This window comes from Odocoileus virginianus, chromosome 15 (genome assembly GCF_023699985.2).
Source record: "Odocoileus virginianus isolate 20LAN1187 ecotype Illinois chromosome 15, Ovbor_1.2, whole genome shotgun sequence".
In the NCBI taxonomy this organism is placed as follows: domain Eukaryota; kingdom Metazoa; phylum Chordata; class Mammalia; order Artiodactyla; family Cervidae; genus Odocoileus; species Odocoileus virginianus.
Window position 1 is genome coordinate 14,694,406 of NC_069688.1, and position 19,112 is coordinate 14,713,517.

The 19,112-nt window shown below is 50.8% G+C and overlaps 1 protein-coding gene across 4 annotated transcripts in view; it reads right to left on the reverse strand.

Annotated features, from left to right (window-relative positions):
• ZHX2 (zinc fingers and homeoboxes 2) overlaps nucleotides 1–19,112 on the reverse strand; it is a 177,510-nt gene that overhangs the window by 82,461 nt on the left and 75,937 nt on the right. For all 4 annotated transcript variants that reach the window (XM_070477056.1, XM_070477057.1, XM_070477058.1 and 1 more), the window contains one exon: nucleotides 12,437–12,505. The gene's annotated coding sequence lies outside the window, so the exon portion shown is untranslated. The remainder of the gene's footprint in view (nucleotides 1–12,436; nucleotides 12,506–19,112) is intronic.

The window sequence follows — 19,112 nt, forward strand, 5'->3', positions numbered from 1 at the left end:
AATAGGCAACCAGGCTGTGGTTTTCCTCAGTGTAGGCTGTCCAAGCTCTTCAGGGTCCTCTTACTTAGAACCACTCCTCCACCTTCAAGTCCCATCCTCTGTCCATGAAGATCCATGCGCCTTCAAGACATCCATGGCCACTTGCCCCAGACAGCTGTCCCCAGAGCCTCCAGGAAGGTACCTGTGGTCCCAGCCCCACCTGTGTGCATTTTGTCAGGAGGCAGATGCAGACAAACTGGATTCAAATCCCTTCTTACTATAGCCTCACGACTAGTTCCCCAACCCCTCTGGGCTCATTTCCTCTTCTGCAAGGTGAGGATGATAATCATAAGAGTATCTGCCTCACAGGATTGCCCGTGAAGATTAAATGACATCGTGTCCCTCCATCACTGCTTAGTGCCTGAGGGACAGTAAGCCCTTCACAGACATCAGCTATTATTATAATCGTATGCAGGGTACCATGGGAACCTGAAATCCCAGCTAGCAGCTTTTTAATACTTACCATGTGCCCACTGTTTTGAGTATTTTAAGAATGATTTTAGTGCTTTTTATACATTTATTTCATTTTTTTTTTAAACCTCACAACCACAGTTGGGTTGTCCTATAGGTTAGCGTTATCATCTCCAACTTATGGATGAGAAAACTGGAGCACCGAGAAGTTAAGAAATTTACCCAAGGGCACACAGCTAACAGATCACTACACTAACACTCTCCCCACTTTGTTAATCACCCATCTTTCCCAATGGGGATCTCCAATGTATGAATTAATTTGTGCCCCCCCCCCCCCCCCCCAAGGCTCAGCCCATAGCTGGCCCATCAGAGTGCTGGAGGCTGCCACAGAATGTTCTGGTCTCTGCTCTCTTGGCATTAGCCCTTTGGAGGCCAGAGGGCTGGGTGCTCCCATCCTTGCACCTGGCTGTTATGAATCAACCAGCTGGGACCAGATGGTGCCTTGAAAAGGAAACAGCTCTTTCTCACCCTGGTGCTCGCAGGCTCTGGGCTCCCTGCACATGGTTCCACAACCCAGCTCGAGATTCAAGACACAGAAAGCAGATGAGGCTGCAGCAGCCGCAGGCAAGCAGTGGTGAAATGAGTAGATCAGCGTACAAAGGCGCGTTTAAATACTGCTATCACACTCCCCCGTCCGCGGGTAGCCGCTGTGACATTCTGCATTAAAGAAGTGACAACCCTCAACTGCTGCGTGCAATGGAGGCCTGGCATCGTGTTGGCTCCCAGCCCCCAGAACACTTGCATTTTCTGGCAATGGATGGTACACGGGCATCAGGGGAAACTGAAGGCTTCGTGCAAAAATGTCCTCGTGGAGCCCTCTAAGCGCTCTGCAGTGTGGTTGCTCTGATTGCCTGTCAGGAGCGTAATTTTCATTAAATATTAAGGAGTTATTTGTTAAAATAATGTTGTCACGGTAACCATGTGGGGTGGGGGGAGGGTGCTGGGATAGCCTGGCGCTGCCCCGAATTGAAGCATGTGAATCAAGTGCTCGGTGTTATTTAATGAGCTCCTCTGGGCGCTTCCCCACAACAGTGAATCTGGGGGACCTGGGGCCTTGAGGTTTGCCCCACTTGGCACTGCCAAAGATGTGGGCGCTCCTGAGTCCCTGGTGCTGTGCTGTGTTTGCTCGATGAATGGATAGATGGATGCATGGGTGATGGACAGATGGATGATGGAGGGATGGATGCTGGCAATAAAATTTTACATGTTCAAGTCTGAGTCGTTCCTCACAGCTCTTCCATTTTTCAGATTCTCTTTTGCAGGGGAAGGGAATTTTGTGGGAGAAGCGGGAGAAAGAGGTGAGGCAAGTAAACGCAAGAGGCGTGGTCAAAGTTGATTCTGCCTGAAAGGAGAGGTGATGGCGGCAACAGGGTGGCAGAGGAGAAGTGTACACCCAGACTGCCTGGGTTCAAGTCCCTGTCCCTCTCCTGTGTCACCACGAGTCGGTGCCCTGTTCCTCCAAGCAGCTTCTGTTTTCCCCGCACATCAGAGGCATTCACAGTGTGTGTTCCTCAGAGCGCTGCGGAGGGTCTGATTTAAGGCCACGAGGCTCTTACCACGGCGCTCGCCCAGAGTAAATGCTCAATAAATCCTGGCTGCCGCCACCTCCGCTGCTGCTACCAGCGCTACTCTGCCACCGTGGTTACGAGAGGCCCTCCTCCCGACCGGAGGGCTCACGGTCTAAAGGGGCCCCGAGCAGCCAGTGCAGACCGGGACTGCGTGGCTCTCCAACCCTGTGCTTTCTGAGGTCAGCACACTTTTCCTGGAAAGGGACAGAGAGCAAATATTTTAGGCCTGGTAGGTCACACGCAGTCTCCGTCACATTCTTTATTTTTGTTTTAAAAAACAATTCTTTAAAAATATAAAGCCATTCTTAGCTCACAGGCTGCTCAGAGAGAGTCATGGTTGGCTCGTCCCTGCCATGCTGCCTTATGGGGAAGTAGAGGAAAAAAAGAAAAGAACAGGGAGATGTAGATATGGGGTTTTCTCCCCCCACTAAAAGTAGGTGGCAACTACATGTAGAAAAGGAAAACTGGGGTCCAGAATTTGTCTTAGTTTAAAAAACAAAAATAAAACCAGCTACCACTTCACTGTAGTCTTGCAATGCTCATTTCATTGTCCAGGACAGGAAGGCAGAGGGAAGTGGAGAGAGCTGGCCAAGGTCATATCACTAGTAAGGGACAGAGCTGGGACATAAACCCAGGGTGTCTGGCACCAGACAACCTCCCCACCACCTCATCTACCTTGACTACTGTAGGAAAGTATCTCTACTTCCCATCATTCTAAGACTTCCAACATTCTCCATCAGTTGGCTTCCTGGTGAAGAGCTGGACTTTGGGGTCCAACTCCAGCCTCAATTCTAAGGTTACTGCATCCATGACCTTGGAAATGAATAACTTTCCAGTGCCTCAGTTTCCTCAATGGTAAGACCTGCTATGCCCCCCACCCCTGGAGATTTATGAGGATGAAATGAATTAAAGGCACCTAACAGACTTCTTGGGCTTCCTAGCTGGCTCAGTGATAAAAAAGTCTGCCGCCAATACAGATCCTTGGGTCCACCCCTGGGCTGGGAAGATCCCTGGAGAAAAAAATGGCAGCCCACGCCAGTATTCCTACCTGGGAAATCCCATGGACAGAGGAGCCTGGTGGGCTACAGCCCATGGGTTGCAAGAGAATCAGACATGGCTTAGCGACTAAACTACAACAATAAAGGACTTCTTAGGAAACAACCTTGTACATGGTAAGTGGTGGATCAAGGTTAGAACTGATGATGGTAACAATCACTGAGGTAGGCAGAATAATAGCCCCCAAAGATGCCTTTGCCCTGAACCCTGGAACCTGTGAATATGTTACCTTAAATGGCAAAGAGGACTTAAGGTAGCGGAGGGAATTAAGACTGAGAATCAGCTGACCTTGAAATAGATGATGCTGAGGTAATCACAAGAGTTAAGCCAGAGATGGAACAGAAAAGCCGAAGAGCTAGTGCCAGAGAGACGTGCCATGAGAAAACTGGTCACTGCCGGCCTTGCAGGTGGAAGGGGCCATGAGCAAAGGAATTCAGGAAGCTCCTAAGAGCTGGAAATTCAAGGAAACAGGTGTTCCCTTCGAGTCTCCAGACAGTAATGCAATTTGTTAGCACCTTGATTTTAGCTCAGTGAGACACGTTTTACACTTCTGACCTCCTAAACTGTAAAATAATAAATGTGTGTGATTGAAGCCACTAAGGAAAGTGTTGCAGCAGCAATAGGGAGAGGAAATAAACCATTTTCCTGCACACGAGAGGCCTCCAAAGCTGGGAGGGCAACCAGAAGCGAGGATGGCATCCCACACAGGCTGGGGGAGGCAGGGCCTCCTCAGCACGGTCCCTCTGCTGGGGCTCAGCCAGCCCCCCTCGGCTTAGGGACAGACATGCGGCCCAACTCTCTCAAGTCCGGAGTATTTTCTAGAATGACGATGGCAGACGCAAGGCCCTCTTTCTGTGGGGGCTGCTGAGAGAAGGGGCTGGGTCGGTGGGGGAAACGTGCTCGCATAGAAGAAAGCCGGGGGAGGAGATGGAGCGAAAAACCACACCCGCCGACACTGTTTAGCTCCAGCTGGGCCCAAAGCCAGACCAGCTCAGACTTTTCAATTACATGAGTTGCTTTTCTGTTTTGCACTTACGTCAATATGAATTAGATCTCTATTTTGTAACTAAAAGTCTGACTAATAGAATCCAATATCCACTTCAGTACTGTTTCCTACCAGTTTCAGGTGTCAACCCTTCCTTGGCTGACACTTTGGGCTCTGGAGGAACGTGGAGTGGAGTTTAGGGCTGGGCACCTAGGGTGAAGATTTAGGTGGACGGTAGGGGGAGGGCGGGCTGCCATTTCTCACTTCTCTTCTCCCCACTCCTGTTTAGCTCAGAGACATTGACTCTACGGCTATAATGTTGGGAGTAAAGACCCCACGTGCATGCATGCTAAGTCACTTCAGTCATGCCTGACTCTTTGTAACCCCATGGACTATAGCCTGCCAGGCTCCTCCGTCCCTGGGATTCTCCAGGCAAGAATACTGGAGTGGGTTGCCATGCCCTCCTCCAGAGGATCTTCCTGACCCAGGGATCAAACCTGTTTCTCTTAAGTCTCCTGCATTGTCAGGTGGGTTCTTTACCACTAGCGTCACTGGGAAGCCCCCAAAGACCCCTCAACCTGCTACTGAATGGGAGTATGGTTTGAACTTGCGCCTGGATCTGCAGGCGAAACAACTGCCTATGGTGGAGTCTTCACATCTAGTCCACGTGTTGAGCGGCTTTCACGCTGATGTCATGTGGGACACTTGTGACTTGGTTCCTTGATTGAGCTGTTTCTCCTGGGCTTGCCTCTTACATGTTGACAGCATTCCCGGGTTCTGTCCTCTGGCTCTGAGCTGCCCCCGAGAGCGTCCAGTCCCCCATGGCCCCTCTGTCTCCTCCATCAGCTGCCTGTCCATCCTTGTTCCATTCCAATAGGCCTGGGGGATGTGGCATGTGTCTTTGGGTAATGGTGATGCTGGCCCATGTTGATTTTTCATAGGGCAGCAAGGGTGGGGTGGGGGCTAAACTGCAGTTAGGGAAGGTGATATTTGAAAAAAATCTAGGTCAGGGACTTTCCTGGTGATCTAGTGGCTAAGACTCCATGCTCCCAATGCTGGGGGCCTGGATTCAATCCCTCCTTGGGGAACTAGATCCCACATGCTGCAGCTAAGAATTTGTATGCCACAACTACAGTTCCCACTGGCTGCAACTAAAACCCTGCACAGCCAAATAAACAAGTAAAAATAAACATTAAAAGAAAAGCACCTAGGTCAGGCTCATCTTTTCCTCCCCCAAGAACATACTGGCCAGGCTGATAAGATAATCACTGACCTATATACGTATGGCTCCTGAATTAATCTATCCCGACCCAAGCTTGCTTCTGGGTTCCAGGCACATGGTGGACATTTCCACTAGGATGATGATACAAACACTAATCCTAGGATTACTATCAATACTAATACTAATGTAATTCCAGGGCATATTTATTGAGCAATCTGTCTGTGCCAGGCATAGCCCTTAACACTTTACATGTACTGATCAACACAGCTCTCTTGGGCAGGTAATAATTGCATGATCCCCATTATACAGATGGAGAAACTGAGGCTCATGAAAGTTACACGACCCCTTAGGATTTGAATGCAAGCCATTTGGATTTCCAAGATGACCTGTTCAACCAGACCCTGGGTGTCCCACACGTGTGCCCAGTACTATGTTCCCAGCACCTTCTGCCACATCCACTTCTTTTTCTGTTTGCTCTCTGGTTAACAGGATCATTCTTTTAGATTTCCAAGCTGGGAGTCTGGGGCTTGCTCTTGACCCCTCCTTCCTCACTTTCCATGTTCGAGTCCCGGCAATGCTTTCTCTGAATTGGTACTCTGCAGACACCCCCTTGCTAGCCCCTGCTGTGACCGCCTCTTTGTGGCCCCTGCTGTGGCCACATCCTCTCTCCAGGGGTCACCTCTCTGGAGATGCCTCTGGCCTCCTGCCTCATCTTTGACTTCTTACTCGCAGCCCCACCTCCACACTGTGACCATGTCAGGTTCCTGAACCCAAGGCGGCATCATTTGGTTTAAAACTCCCGAGACCTGCTTATTACTTCCCGCCAACAGTCCAATCCTGAGCGTAGCATTCGAGAACGTCTGTGGTTTGACCAAGCCGAGCTTGCCTATCTCAGCTGCGTGTGCTCCCGCACCAGGCTCTCCCAGCTCCAGCACCATCAGCCTTCCGGCAAACCTCTACACGTCTTACTCTCCCTCGGCACCTCTGCCCAGGCTGCCCCTTCCTCTCCTTCTGCAGAAATGTTGCCCCTTCCTCAGGGTCCAAGTGAAAGGCTCCCTGAACCCACAGGCAGAATGAGGGACTTCATTTCTGCGGGTAGGAAACTGACCATCTTGGTATTGGTTGGGCGATCACACAACAAACTGACTTCTGCACGTAGTTACCCTACTGGTTTTATTTTACTAACACTTTTACTCAGTGCTAGGCATTGTTCTATGCATGTTTCATAAACTCCGTAGTCATCATCGTTACCCTACCTGGTGGCCCATTTTACAGATGAGGAAACTGAGGCACAGAGAAGTTAAATAATTTGGTCAGGATCACAGGGCTAGCAAAGCTACAAGCTGGGATTCTAACCAAGCCAATCTGGCACCAGAGTGTGTGGTCTTAAGTGCTCTGCGGCACTGCCTCACGCTGGGTGGTGTAGACGGTACCCTCTGTGGGAGCCCCAAGAGGGGACACGGGCCTCAGGGGGACGCTGCAGCACCTGCTGAGTCTGGCGTGATGTGCCTGCCCAGGCCTCTAGAGGCGGGGCTACGACCTTTAAACCTAAGGTCCTGCCTGGTCCACAGTGCCCTCAGCTCCACCTAAAGGAGTATCTAGGAGTCTGAGGCCAGGCAAGGATGAAGGGAGAGGACGGAGGACAGGGTCCCTGCAGCAGGGAGTGGAGCCTCAGTGGGAAGAACGGGAGGGCAGGCTGGGCCCCACTCCCTGCATCCCTGCCTGTGGGACAGTAGGGTGACCACTGGCTATGCCTCCTCTGGGGGTGGGACAGCTCTTTAGGCGGCAGGGAAGCTGTTCTGGGATAGGCCCCAGAGACAGGACCAAAGAGAAGCATGATGCTATCCAGCCCAGAACAGGCCAGGGGCTGGAGAAGACTGGGGACTGATGCTCAGCATGGCCAGAGTAACAGGTATGCGCCTGCCTGTTGCCCCCTTAGAACTCAGCTCTGGGCTAACCACCCAGGGGTCCTAACGGGCTCACTTGGGCTTCCAGGACTTCCCCACCCCGACACGGCTTCCATGATCAGAGGCGCTGCTCCTCCAGCTGTGCGTGGGTCCCAATCCCCCCTTCATATGGATTTAACTGGTCTTGATTTTTTTTAAGTATAAACTGAATCTTGAAGAATCTCAGAAACTAAGGCTGAAAGAGGAGTTCCAGTTCCAACTTCTTCCCCATTTTGAGCAAGTAAAGCCCATCCTTTAGACATGCTCCCACTCAAATTCAGTGGGTTCCAACTTGCTCTTCTCCCCCTTGGCTGTCTGGACTCTGCCTATAGTGGGTGAATTCAGGTGGTGATGCTTGCTGAGCTGAAGGGAAGACACGGTCTAGTCACAATGGGCTTCAATCCCTCTAGAGACACTTGTCACCACGGCATTCCTATGCATGCACGTCAGACCCCCGGGGCATCAGCTACTCCCTGCGGAAGACTGAGAGTAGAGTAACTCGAGTTACCTGGACCGCTCCTAGGGGAGAATCATCAGCAACAAAAAAAAGAGCCTCTGAAAAACTAACAGGAATCATTTGAGAAGTTATGATACTATTAAGACAATCTGTAACCTCATTTTTCTCCAATGCATGACAAGGAGAAAGCTCTGCTTTCAGGTAATTATGGAGGTAGAGGTTGGGATGGGGGGGGGGCAGAAATAGCATCTTTTGACCATAGTTTGTGAGCAAGATCTTCGATTTGGGTCTTTTCCACATTTTATCTCAATTACCCTCCTGCAGAGCCCTGTGAGGTATATTAATTCCCCATTTTACAGATCAGGAAACTCAGAGGAAATGTAGTTCTGAACCACTTGGTCTCATCTTCTGCATGTAATTCTGGAAAAATAGCTTTTTCCCAGCTAGTGCGGTGACATCTCTCTAATTCAGATCCCCTGGCAATTTGAAACAGAAGTAAAGCTGCCCATGGAATGATTTTCTACTTCAAAAAAGCCTTGCTTCATTGAGAGTTTCATTGGTATTGATCTAAAACTCACAGAGTAAGTGCCCTAGAAGTGTTACAGGTCAGGTGTGCTCAGCCATATGGTCAGACCTGCAAGCACAGACCACCACCACCCTGGCCTCTGCACCTGTCAGCTAGCTGGGCTGAGCTGACTCTGCAAACTGAAGGATAATAAAGCTCACCTGCATGCAATAGGCACCCTCAGATGAAGACTTTTTCAATCACTTGGGTTGGCCCTAAAGTGGTCCAGATTAATGAGGTTTTGCTGTGCTTTGCCCCCCTGATGTAAAACCACGATGTGCAGAAGCAGGCAGGGGCCTTGGAAATCATTTTTTCTCAAAGGCCAAAAGGTGGCATGTGGGCTACGTCCTCCTTACTGCTCCCCAGCAGACATCACTAATCCATTGTAGCACCCTCTTTCCTGGGTATGCCTCAGAGTCCTTCTCCATGCAGTGCCCTTGGCAGCCATGACCGATTGATCAGAATTGGCAGGAGATGAAATCTACTTGCCACCCCTGACCTAGCCCAGTCACCTTATCTGAAAAGAGGCGGAACAGAAGCTGAGAGAGGCCAATGGCTGATGGAACCAGGAATCGGGACCGCCTCTCTCTGATGCTTTGTCTTTGAAGCTGCCCCCTGCCTCATCCCTGTTTCCTGCCCACTAAAGGCAAAACTGAAGCTGGGGTCACTTGGTGGATGTTAGGGGGCACACAGAGAGAAGGAGACTGACATGAGTGACAGTTTTTAGGGCCCTGTAGGTACAGGGGCTGTGCTTATGCCATAAACAATTTTGGTTTAAACTACCAAAGCAGAGACATCACTTTGCTGACAAAGGTCCATATAATGAAAGTCAAAGCTATGGTTGTTTCCAGTAGTCATGTACAGATATGAGAGTTGGACCATAAAGAAGGTTGAGTGTCGAAGAATTGATGCTTTTGAATTGTGGTGCTGGAGAAGACTCTTGAGAGTCCCTTGGACAGCAAGGAGATCAAACCAGTCAGTCCTAAAGGAAATCGACCCTGAATCTTCATTGAAATGACTGATGCTGAAGCTCCAATGCTTTGTCTACCTGAGGCGAAGAACTGACTCATTGGAAAAGACCCTGAGGCTGGGAGAGACTGAGGGCAAGAGGAGAACGGGGCAACAAAGGATAAGAAGGATGGCATCACTGACTCAATGGACATGGAGCAAACTCCGGGAGATAGTGAAGCACAGGCTGCAGTCCGTGGGGTCACAAAGAGTCAGACACGACTTAGCAACTGAACAACAACCATCTTATTATCCAGCTAGGATCACAGCATGATGAAGCAGGAGAGGAAAAAGGTAGGCCACCAAGTAAGCCCATTCCAGAGTTCTATGTCCACCACTAATGCAAGAAAGGTGACCCTGACAAATTTTCAGGCAAGTGCCATTTTTATTTGAAATATGCTACAAATCCTGGGATGGTGAATGATGCCTTCTGCATAGTGAAGCATCACTTGGACAATCTATCTTCCAGTTGAGGAGACAGCCAGGGCTCCCTGGGGAAGAGCTGGGAAATCAATGCTCACTGACTGTGAGGCCCCAGATGACACTACCCAAGCGCAAGTCTTAAATGATTTCCCATTGGCACCAGCAGACTCTCTCTTGTACCTGAGCTTTTCACTTCTGCAAGGGAAGGCGGCTCACGTTGGTTTCTCATTTACTGGGAAAAGGAAAGGTCCTGAGAAGTCCAACCACTCTCTGTGAGGCCCCCTAGCAGGTAATAAAGAGCTGAGTGGCCTCTGCCTTTGGACAGTGCCAGGACCACTGGAGAGAGAGCAGGAAAGATGGAGCTGCCCTTGACCACCTTCTCGCTACATCTCCACTGTAGAGTAAGCCTGGGGGGAGTGATGCTTCTCGCAGCCCCTCCCTGCAGCTAAGCCAGGGCTTCTGACTCCCGGCCCACTGCTCTGTCCTCTCGCCTATGCTGCTATTTCCTGTCCCAACACTGAACCTTAATCGGGATCACATCCTATTTCCAGAACAAGAATAATAAGAGCTAATATTTATTGGGCATTAACAGTATACTGGCAGGGGACCAAGCAGCTTTGCATGAATCACTCCCTTGACTCCTCCCGGCCCTCTTATATAGTAGGTGCTTCCATTTTGCAGACGGGAAGACTGAGGCATAGACAGATCAGCAACTTCTGTCTATGAGGCCCCATGGCTAGTGGAGGAAACAGGATTTGAACCCGAGCTGTCTGATGTTAACCACAGACACAGCCTCCTGAGTTCTCTATCCTTTTCCCTTTAATTATTCAACAGTCACTTCCTGAGCACATATCTCAGGTCCTTTGAATCAAGGACACAGCCTCTGTCCTCAAAGCCCAACCTGTGCCTCCAGACCTGCAAGGAAGCACCAAGTTACAGCTCCAGCTGCTGTCCAGCGCCCTCCCTTTCCTCTCCCACCCCCTGCACACAGCACTCAGAACACAGCTAACACGCCGCTTCTGCACAGGGGCTGTCAAACTTGATTCTCATCCAGGCCGTCAGTTTCTTGAAAAAGAACCGCATCTCTGGCCTCCCACAGCGCCCTGCCCTCGGTGCACTTTTACTGCGGCAGCTGACCCAGGCCCAGGGGGAAGAAGATCCGGTGACAAAGCACAAAGGAGGCCCCCGTGCTCCCTACTCAAACCTTCAGCCCCTCTCCCTTGCGACGGGTGTCTTTTCTGAGCAATTTCTCCACCGAGCGATTCTTTTCATGCTCATCGGGCCAGGTTTTGGTCACTGGACAATGTGGGGCCGGAGAACGCCCGCTCCCTTGGGGAAGCCACGCTCACTGTCCTCTCAAAGCCTGGGGACTCGGGGGAACCCAGCGCAGCATTCCCACCCTGCCTTTCCTTCTGGTCTGTGTGGTCTGGATCTGGGCAAGTCTCTCGATGGCATGATGCGCTGGCAACTCTTTTCTTTGGTGGTCCTGGGATGGGAGTGAGCTCTCTAGAGCCTCTGATCAGAGACCCCATCATGCCTGGAGAGCTGCCCACCCTTCACACTGATCAGGTGTTTGGGGTCACATGTGTGATGTGTGGCGAGCTCAGCTACAGCTGGCCCGTGGAAACAGATCTGGGGAGAGACCATCTCATCTAGCAACTTCCAGGACATGTGTGTGCGCTACATCGCTTCAGTCGTGTCTGACTCTTTGTGACACCATGGACTGTAGTCCACCAGGCTCCTCTGTCCATAGGGTTCTCCAGGCAAGAATACTGGAGTCGATTGCTGTGTCCTCCTCCAGGGAATCTTCCCGACCCAAACGAGTGTCTCTTACATCTCCTAAATTGGCGGCAGGGTCTTTACCACTAGCACCACCTGGGAAGCCCTTAAAGCAGGAGCCTGCCCCATAAAACAGACAGCACTGAAGGAATGCACGTGTAAGCTTACAAAGTCCTGTCGTTCATTCTCCCTAAACTCTCCCCTCATCCTCCTGCCCCTCCAGGATTCTTGGTCATCACGGAATAGTCTGTAAAACACTGCCCTGTCAGAACACCCCCCACCCCACTTCAATATTTCCCATCCACGCTTCTCCAACCTGTGCTTGGATTCTGCCAATGACAGGGAACTCACTACTAAAAGATGTCGATTTTTACAGTTGCCGACCTCTTGTAGGAATTTCTCCTTAGGCTGAGTCACTAGCTGCCCGCCCGCCTCTTGCCAGTGACAGCCGTTCAAAGGAGCAAAGGTGGCTTTCTCACCTCCATTTACTCATGTCTCCTCGGGGCTATGGTTTACAAACTGGTGTGAACCACGGAGTTCCCTCTGTGCTCTAAGAATGCGTCCCTAACCCTGGTTACAAGGTTTGTGAGAACAGTCCCCAGCCCATGCCCTCTGGAGGGTGAGCCTGAGATGCTGGCATCTGAGCAGAGAGAGGTCAGCACAGCCACCTGCAGGCTCCAGTTTGCGTCTGGGGAGGTGTGGACAGGGACCAAGCGAATTCTAAGGGACCCACAGTCTCTCTGCACCACGCTGTTTCCAGGTGCATCTCGACATAAACAATTTCAGAGGTGCAAAAGTTCAGCTACCCCCTGGACGGGCTTCGGACCCCGCTTCCCCTGCCCAGCTCCCTTCCATCTCCCTTCCCTTCCTGAAATCCAGCGGAGGCCCCGACCTTCGCCAAACACATGGTCACTCACCAGTTCCCGTGTTGCTTACATCCTGGGAATCTTTTTACTTTGACTCCAGAGCAGTCAGTGCGTCAAGACCTACAGAGAAGAAATAATCAATATTAAAAGCAGGACAAGGCGAATGGGGGTATCAACTCCCATTTCTAGAAGGTCTGAGGCCCTGGGATCCTGGGATGGAGATGGGGAGAAGAAAGGAAATGGTCAAGGCCCAGCCACTCGTTAAACTGACCTCAAGAATCTCGGGGCTTTGTGATGATGCTGAGAAGAAGGAAAAAAAAAAAAAAGACCCTCACACTCTGGGTGAGTCAGCAGCTTTCTGAGAAGCAGGCCTTTTAGGAGAGTGAAACTAAAAGCAAGATGTGCTGGGTGGGGCTGGGGAGGCGTCTCCTGAACCCCACTCCGAGTTGCCTTCAGTCCCTGGTGTCGGTTCCTTGGCAGCAGCAGTTCACGGTTGGTGAGGGTGGAGAAGGAAAGCTTTGCCTACAGGCCTCAAGTCCGAAAGATACTGCAGCCCTGAAAACAAAAGCCCTCAATGTGGATTTCCGCCCTGGGAGACTCCTGCTGGGCGAGCCCTGAGCGCTTTGAGGAGAGCCCTAGCCAGAGGAGCAGGCGAGCGCCCAGCTCGGAGGATGCGTTCGTTCCCAGCGTGGCAAGTCGAGGCCTGAGCTCTAGAGGTTTCTGCAGCCGGCTGAGGCCCACCTGCAGCGCACACGTGCGCGTGGCGAGTCTGCCTCTGAGCCGCGGCTGGGACCACGCTTCTCCTTGCTCCCCATGCCCTGCCCACCTTTACAGCCAAGCTTGTTTTTTCTTGTTGCCCTTGGAATTCTGAGGGGAGCAGAGGTTTCTCTATTCATTTCTCCCTGTGCTCAAAGGAGCACCCTTTGGGGGGGGGGAATCTTTATGGCCATACCACGAAGTACTATCACTATGGCAGGTACTTCAAACACGGACCCATATGTCAGAGGTGAAACTGTATCACCTGGGAGCTTGTTGGAAGGGCCGGTTCTCCTCGGGACCCTAAGCATCAGAGCCTGCATCTTAAGCTCCTCAGGTGATTCTGTGGCACATTAACGTCTGCAAAGCATGCATTTCTAATCCACTTCATCAGGGAAGGAAGGAAGGAAGTCAGGAAGTCATAGCCCATTCCCCAGGGGAAGAGACAGGTTCAAGAAACCACAACTTGGCTATCAGGATTGTAATGATGCTGAGTGGTAAAGCTCATCCAAACCTGAGTTCACATGATTCCAGAATCAGTGTTCCCTTCTTCTGTGCTATTTGGGGAAGCAAAATGAGAGGGTGATGGGACAGGCAGGCCTGGCTTGGTGGGAGGGGCCAGGGGCGAGGCAGTGGGCCAGGGATTGGCTGATGACTTCAGGCCTGGAGACGGAGGCTGACGGGCGAGTGCTCAGTGAGGGAGGCATCGGATAGGGAGGGAGGCCGGGCTCCCCTCCTCCTTACTGTCTTCAGAGGCCAGCAACATTTCCCAAAGTTCATCCAAACATCTGCATTTAATCCCAGTTATTAATTTATTCTGATTCCAGTGTAGCTGGATTTGCCCTCTGCCCTTAGAACTGACCATCCGGCAGGAGAAGGCACCCCAGGAGGCAAGCTGACCTGGGTAGCCCAGCACTGATCAGCAGGAAGGACAATACCTTGTAAAGCCCTTTACAGTTTGGAAAGAACTTTCCATCCACTAGCTCATCTGCTCCTTCAAAGGACTCAGGGAGTATCACTGGTGCTATTCTGCAGTTGAGGAAACTGAGGCACAGAGCAGTTAAGTGATTCTCCTGAGGTTGCACAGCTTTCAGGCAGGATGGGGTTGAGGTCCTCTGAATCCAAGTCCAGAGGTGTGAGCTCAGCTGCTTCTGATGGGGAAAGCGATCACATCACGGGTTTATGGTACCCTTCATTAGTGTCTAGGGCTTCCCTGATAGCTCAGTTGGTAAAGAATTCGCCTGCAATGCAGGAGACCCCGGTTCAATTCCTATGTCAGGAAGATACGCTGGAGAAGAAATAGGCTACCTACTCCAGGATTCTTGGGCTTCCCTTGCGGCTCAGCTGGTAAAGAATCTGCCTGCAATGCAGGAGACCTGGGTTCGATCCCTGGGTTGGGAAGATCCACTAGAGAAGGGAAAGGCTACCCACTCCAGTATTCTGGCCTGGAGAATTCCAAGGACTATATAGTCCGTGGGGTCACAAAGAGTCAGACACGACTGAATGACTTTCACTTTCATTAGTGTCTAGGGGGCTTCCTTGGTGGCTCAGATGGTAAAGAATCTGGCTGCAATGTAGGAGACCCGGGTTCGATCCCTGGGTTGGGGAGATTCCCTGGAGATGGGAATGGCAACCACTCTAGTATTCTTGCCTGCAGAATTCTGTGGACAGAGGAGCCTGGGGGGCTACAGTCCATGGGGTCACAAAGAGTTGGACACAACTGAGTGACTAACACTTTCACTTGGATTAGTGTCCAACTCCATCCTGCCTTACTCTCTGCTCACAGAATGGGTTTACTAAATAGACTTGTGGACCAAGAAGAAAACAGTCCACAACCCTGAGAGGGTATGTGACTGGTATGTTCCTTGATGTAAACTGGCCAGCAGGCATCCTTGGTGTATCGGTCATGTATTCCGTTATGTAATGTTTGTTCTGCTGTACATGCTTCCTCAAGGAGGTTCAGTGTACACAAGGCATACAGGCGACTGACGTCAACAAAACCTGGACGTTGCACTGGCTCATCGGCAAACGTTCCTGGCACGTTAATACCTTGCACCACCAAGTGAGGGTGGCCGGATGCAAGGTACACACAGCTGAGCAGGGCAAGCCACAGGGCTCCTCCCGGCTCCTCCTCGGGGCTCCAGTGGCCACGCACTCTGTCTGAGCTGCTTGTGTTGCTTGGTTCACCCCGGTCCTTGTGCAAAGGCCGGGGGCTCAAGAGACCACCGCCCTTGCCACACTCCAGCAGGGCCTGAAAGTGCTCTGCCCCAGGAACTTGGGATGAAGACATCTGCCCGCTTCTGCCTCTACACCCAGCAGCCTCAACCCTTCGCTAGCCCCTTCCATCAAGTTCTCCCCCCTTTAAAACAATATTGATTGGCCTATAGTCACTCAGGCCCTATAGTTACTGTTTATTCTAATTCCGAACTTAACGCCGTTTGAACTGGACTGGTATCGTCGCTTGGACTGTGCTTCATTACAGAGTTGTATGAATTGTGAATACTCTGCTTTAGTCCAATTGTCCCCCAAATGCTGTGATTTTTTAATTTATCAGAATGCAGGGTTTTATAGGCATGCACATAACACTTTAGAGCAGAATTGCCTGCATAACAGAAGTTATCTTTTAGGTACTAACATCTGTGTATAACAAACACATAGTATGTATGTTGTACTTCAGTTGCTCAGTTGTGTATGACTCTTTGCGACCCCTTGGACTGCAATAGTTATTAAATATTACCATGTCAAGGCCCTGATGCTAGGAAAGATTGAAGGCAAAAGGAAAAGGGGCAGCAGAGAATGAGATGGTTAGATAGCATCACCTACTCAATGGACATGAATCTGAGCAAACTCCAGGAGATAGTGGAGGACAGGGAAGTCTGGTGCATCGCACTCCATGGGGTCACAAAGAGTCAGACACGACTTAGCGACTGAACAACAACAACAAACCATTATTAAACGTTGAATATATTAAATATCTGATGAACAATCATCTGTTGACTACCCACACATTGAGTAATCCCATATCCTGATTCTATGCTAGGCAGTAGACAGACATAAATAAGATCCAACCCCTACCCTTAGGAAAGTCACAGTATATAAAAGGAAAAAGATACGTAATAGACTGAAGGTGAGGAAGGACAATGTATACAGAGGTGGTATAGGTGGGAGCAGCTCACGGATGCCCTCATTTGTCTCAGGATACAGACCACACTCCTCACCCAGGGCCTCTGACCCTGCGGGCTCTGGCCAACGCTCATCGCTCCCCCTTCCCTTTGCCCTGCTGTGTTACGGGCTCCCGAGGCCCAAGCTTTTTGAACCCACTGGATTCCATGCAGCCATGTGGCTACCTTATCTTAGACCCTCTCTAGTCAATGCTCTGTCCTCCCACTTCCCCAAATTAACTCTGAATTACCCTGCAGGACCCAGGAAGGTAATGCATACAAAACCCTTAGAATCATGTAAGCACTAGATATAGTATGCATGTACACAGAATAGTATGTTAGCTACTATTGGTGATACTTATTATTATCCCCAATTAACTAGGTGTTTATTCTTGGGCACAGAGATGTGGAGTGGGGCTTGGCTGGAGCTGCAAACAGTGAATTCTTCTTGGAGCTGGGGAGTCTCAATGAATCAGTTCCATTTTCCCATTTAGCCTTTTCTATTTTTTCACTTTTTTGGACATGCATGTAGGATCTTAGTGCCCTGGCCAGGGATCAAACCTGTGCTCCCCTGCATTGGAGGCACAGGACCATGAATGAAGTCTCTCCCCTTGAACTCAGCACTGGGGCATCACCCACTAGACACTTGATCCTTCCTCACCAGTGTCGGGGGGAGGGCACTGGTCTCGGACATGACACATCTGAGTCTGGTCTTGGTTCTCTTATGCACTTGTGTTGTGACCTGCTGCTGAGCCCTGCCCTCCCTGGGACCTTAATTTCCTCACCAGCCAAGTAGAGCTCTAAAGAGAACCTGCCTCCTGGCTGCACAGGGATTCAGCGCCGTGGTGCCCACAGCAGTTCCTGAATGTGGAAATGACGCTCACGTTGTGAGCAGCAGCATAAATGAAGGAAAAGGCTTTCCACTGCCTTTCAAGCTCTCCCAGTCTTCCTGGCTCAGCACACCTCTCCCCAGGAAATGATCACAAGGCGCAAAATCCCAATGAGGAAAAATCCGCCCATAGGATTTTCCCTACAGGTCCCTCCTATCCCCCCACCCCATCCCGACCCCGCCGGCCTCGTTTAACCCCATTGGATGGCTGGACAACTGCAGGGGAAAAAGAGGAACAGTGTTTTAACCGTTCGTAGAAGAAGAAAAACACCCAGGGTTACTCCCTCTCTTGCAGTTTATTCCAGTCCATTTTTTCACTCAGCAAATATTTAGCAGATGAGTAAGAAATTCCGGGTCTAGTAAACAGGTCATGATGTCCTGGGGTGATGGCCTCATATTGAGGAGAGAATGAAGAACCCATGCAGGACAGTACTGGGGATCAGCAGGTTTGGGCTGGGGCTACTGTGGACTGAGCACAAGAGAGGAAGGTCAAGTTCAAAGAAGGTGGCAGGTTACAGGCCACTTCTGTGCAGCCATAAGTCTGCATGCTGGAAGTGTGCTCTTAAGTTGCCTGTCTTTGCACCAGGAAATGTTCCACTTTGGACACCAACAACACCTTTAATTCATAAGAGCGATCAGCGAAGGACGAGCGCAAAGGTCACCACTTCCTGAGTGCTTGCTCTGTGCTGGGCACTGAGTGGGTTTTCCACGGCTTCTCTCTCTTCATCACAGCAACTCTGAGGAGCAAGTACTCAATACCCACTTTGCAGACAACAAATCTGAATCTTAGAGTGATCACACATATCACCCCGAGTCACAAGAGGAAACATCCAGTGACAGGTTTGAACTCAGGCCTGACTGAACGGTCTTTCTATTCCCCACTACTCCTAGTGTTGCCCCTTAAACTTTGACTCCATGGCTGGAGCTGCTGGCAAACTGGGCCAGCTCTTCCACCAACTCCAACCTACTCTTCCACGAAGACCCTATGTCCCCACTCGAGACTATAGAGGAGGCTGAGTTCACAACCTCCCCAGGGTGTGTGGGTGCAACTTGAAGCATTGAACATTGATGAGAACACTGCATGCTACTCTAGAATTGGTCTGTGTTTGTTCCCAAATATTTCCCCTGAAAATTGTCAAATATAATCAACACTCTAAGAAGATGCGCCCAGCACCAGGCAGGGCAGTGTTTAATTTGCTCACTGCTGTCTCTTCATTCCTTCAGCAATCTTTTAAAAAATATTTCTTTATTTATTTGGCTGCACAAGTTCTTAGTTGCAGCACCTGAGATCTATCTTTGTGGCGCGTGGGCTCCAGAGAGCATGGGCTTAGTTGCCCCCTGACCTGTAGGATCTCAGTTCCCCGACTAGGGATTGAACCCAAGTCCCCTGCATTGCGAGGCAGATTCTTAACCACTGGACCACCAGGGAAGTCTCCCTCCAACAGCTCTCTGTGGGGCACTGGCTTTGGGCCAGCACTGGGGAGATAAAGTGAGCCCTACCCTTGCAGGACTTCCCAAGTGGTGATAGTGGTAAAGAATCTGCCTAGCAATGTAGGAGACTTCAGAGACGTGGGTTCGATCCCTGGGTGGGGAAGATCCCCTGGAGAAGGAAATGGCAACCCACTCCAGAGTTCTTGCTTGGAGAATCCCACGGACCAAGGAGCCTGGTGGGCTACAGTCCATAGTGTCGCAGAGTCGGACATGACTGAAGCGACTTAGCATGCACGCATGCACCCTTGCAGCTGGGCCAGAGAAGAGACTCCAATGACGTGATGGGGAAGCACACACAATGGTGGCAAGATCATCAGGGAGGCAGATGGAGGGCCTGGGGGAGGGCAGCTGGATCTGAAAGGCAAGCGGCAGCAAACCTGGCCAAGAGAGGAAGGAAGAATCCAGAAAGCCAGAGGGAATGTATACAGGG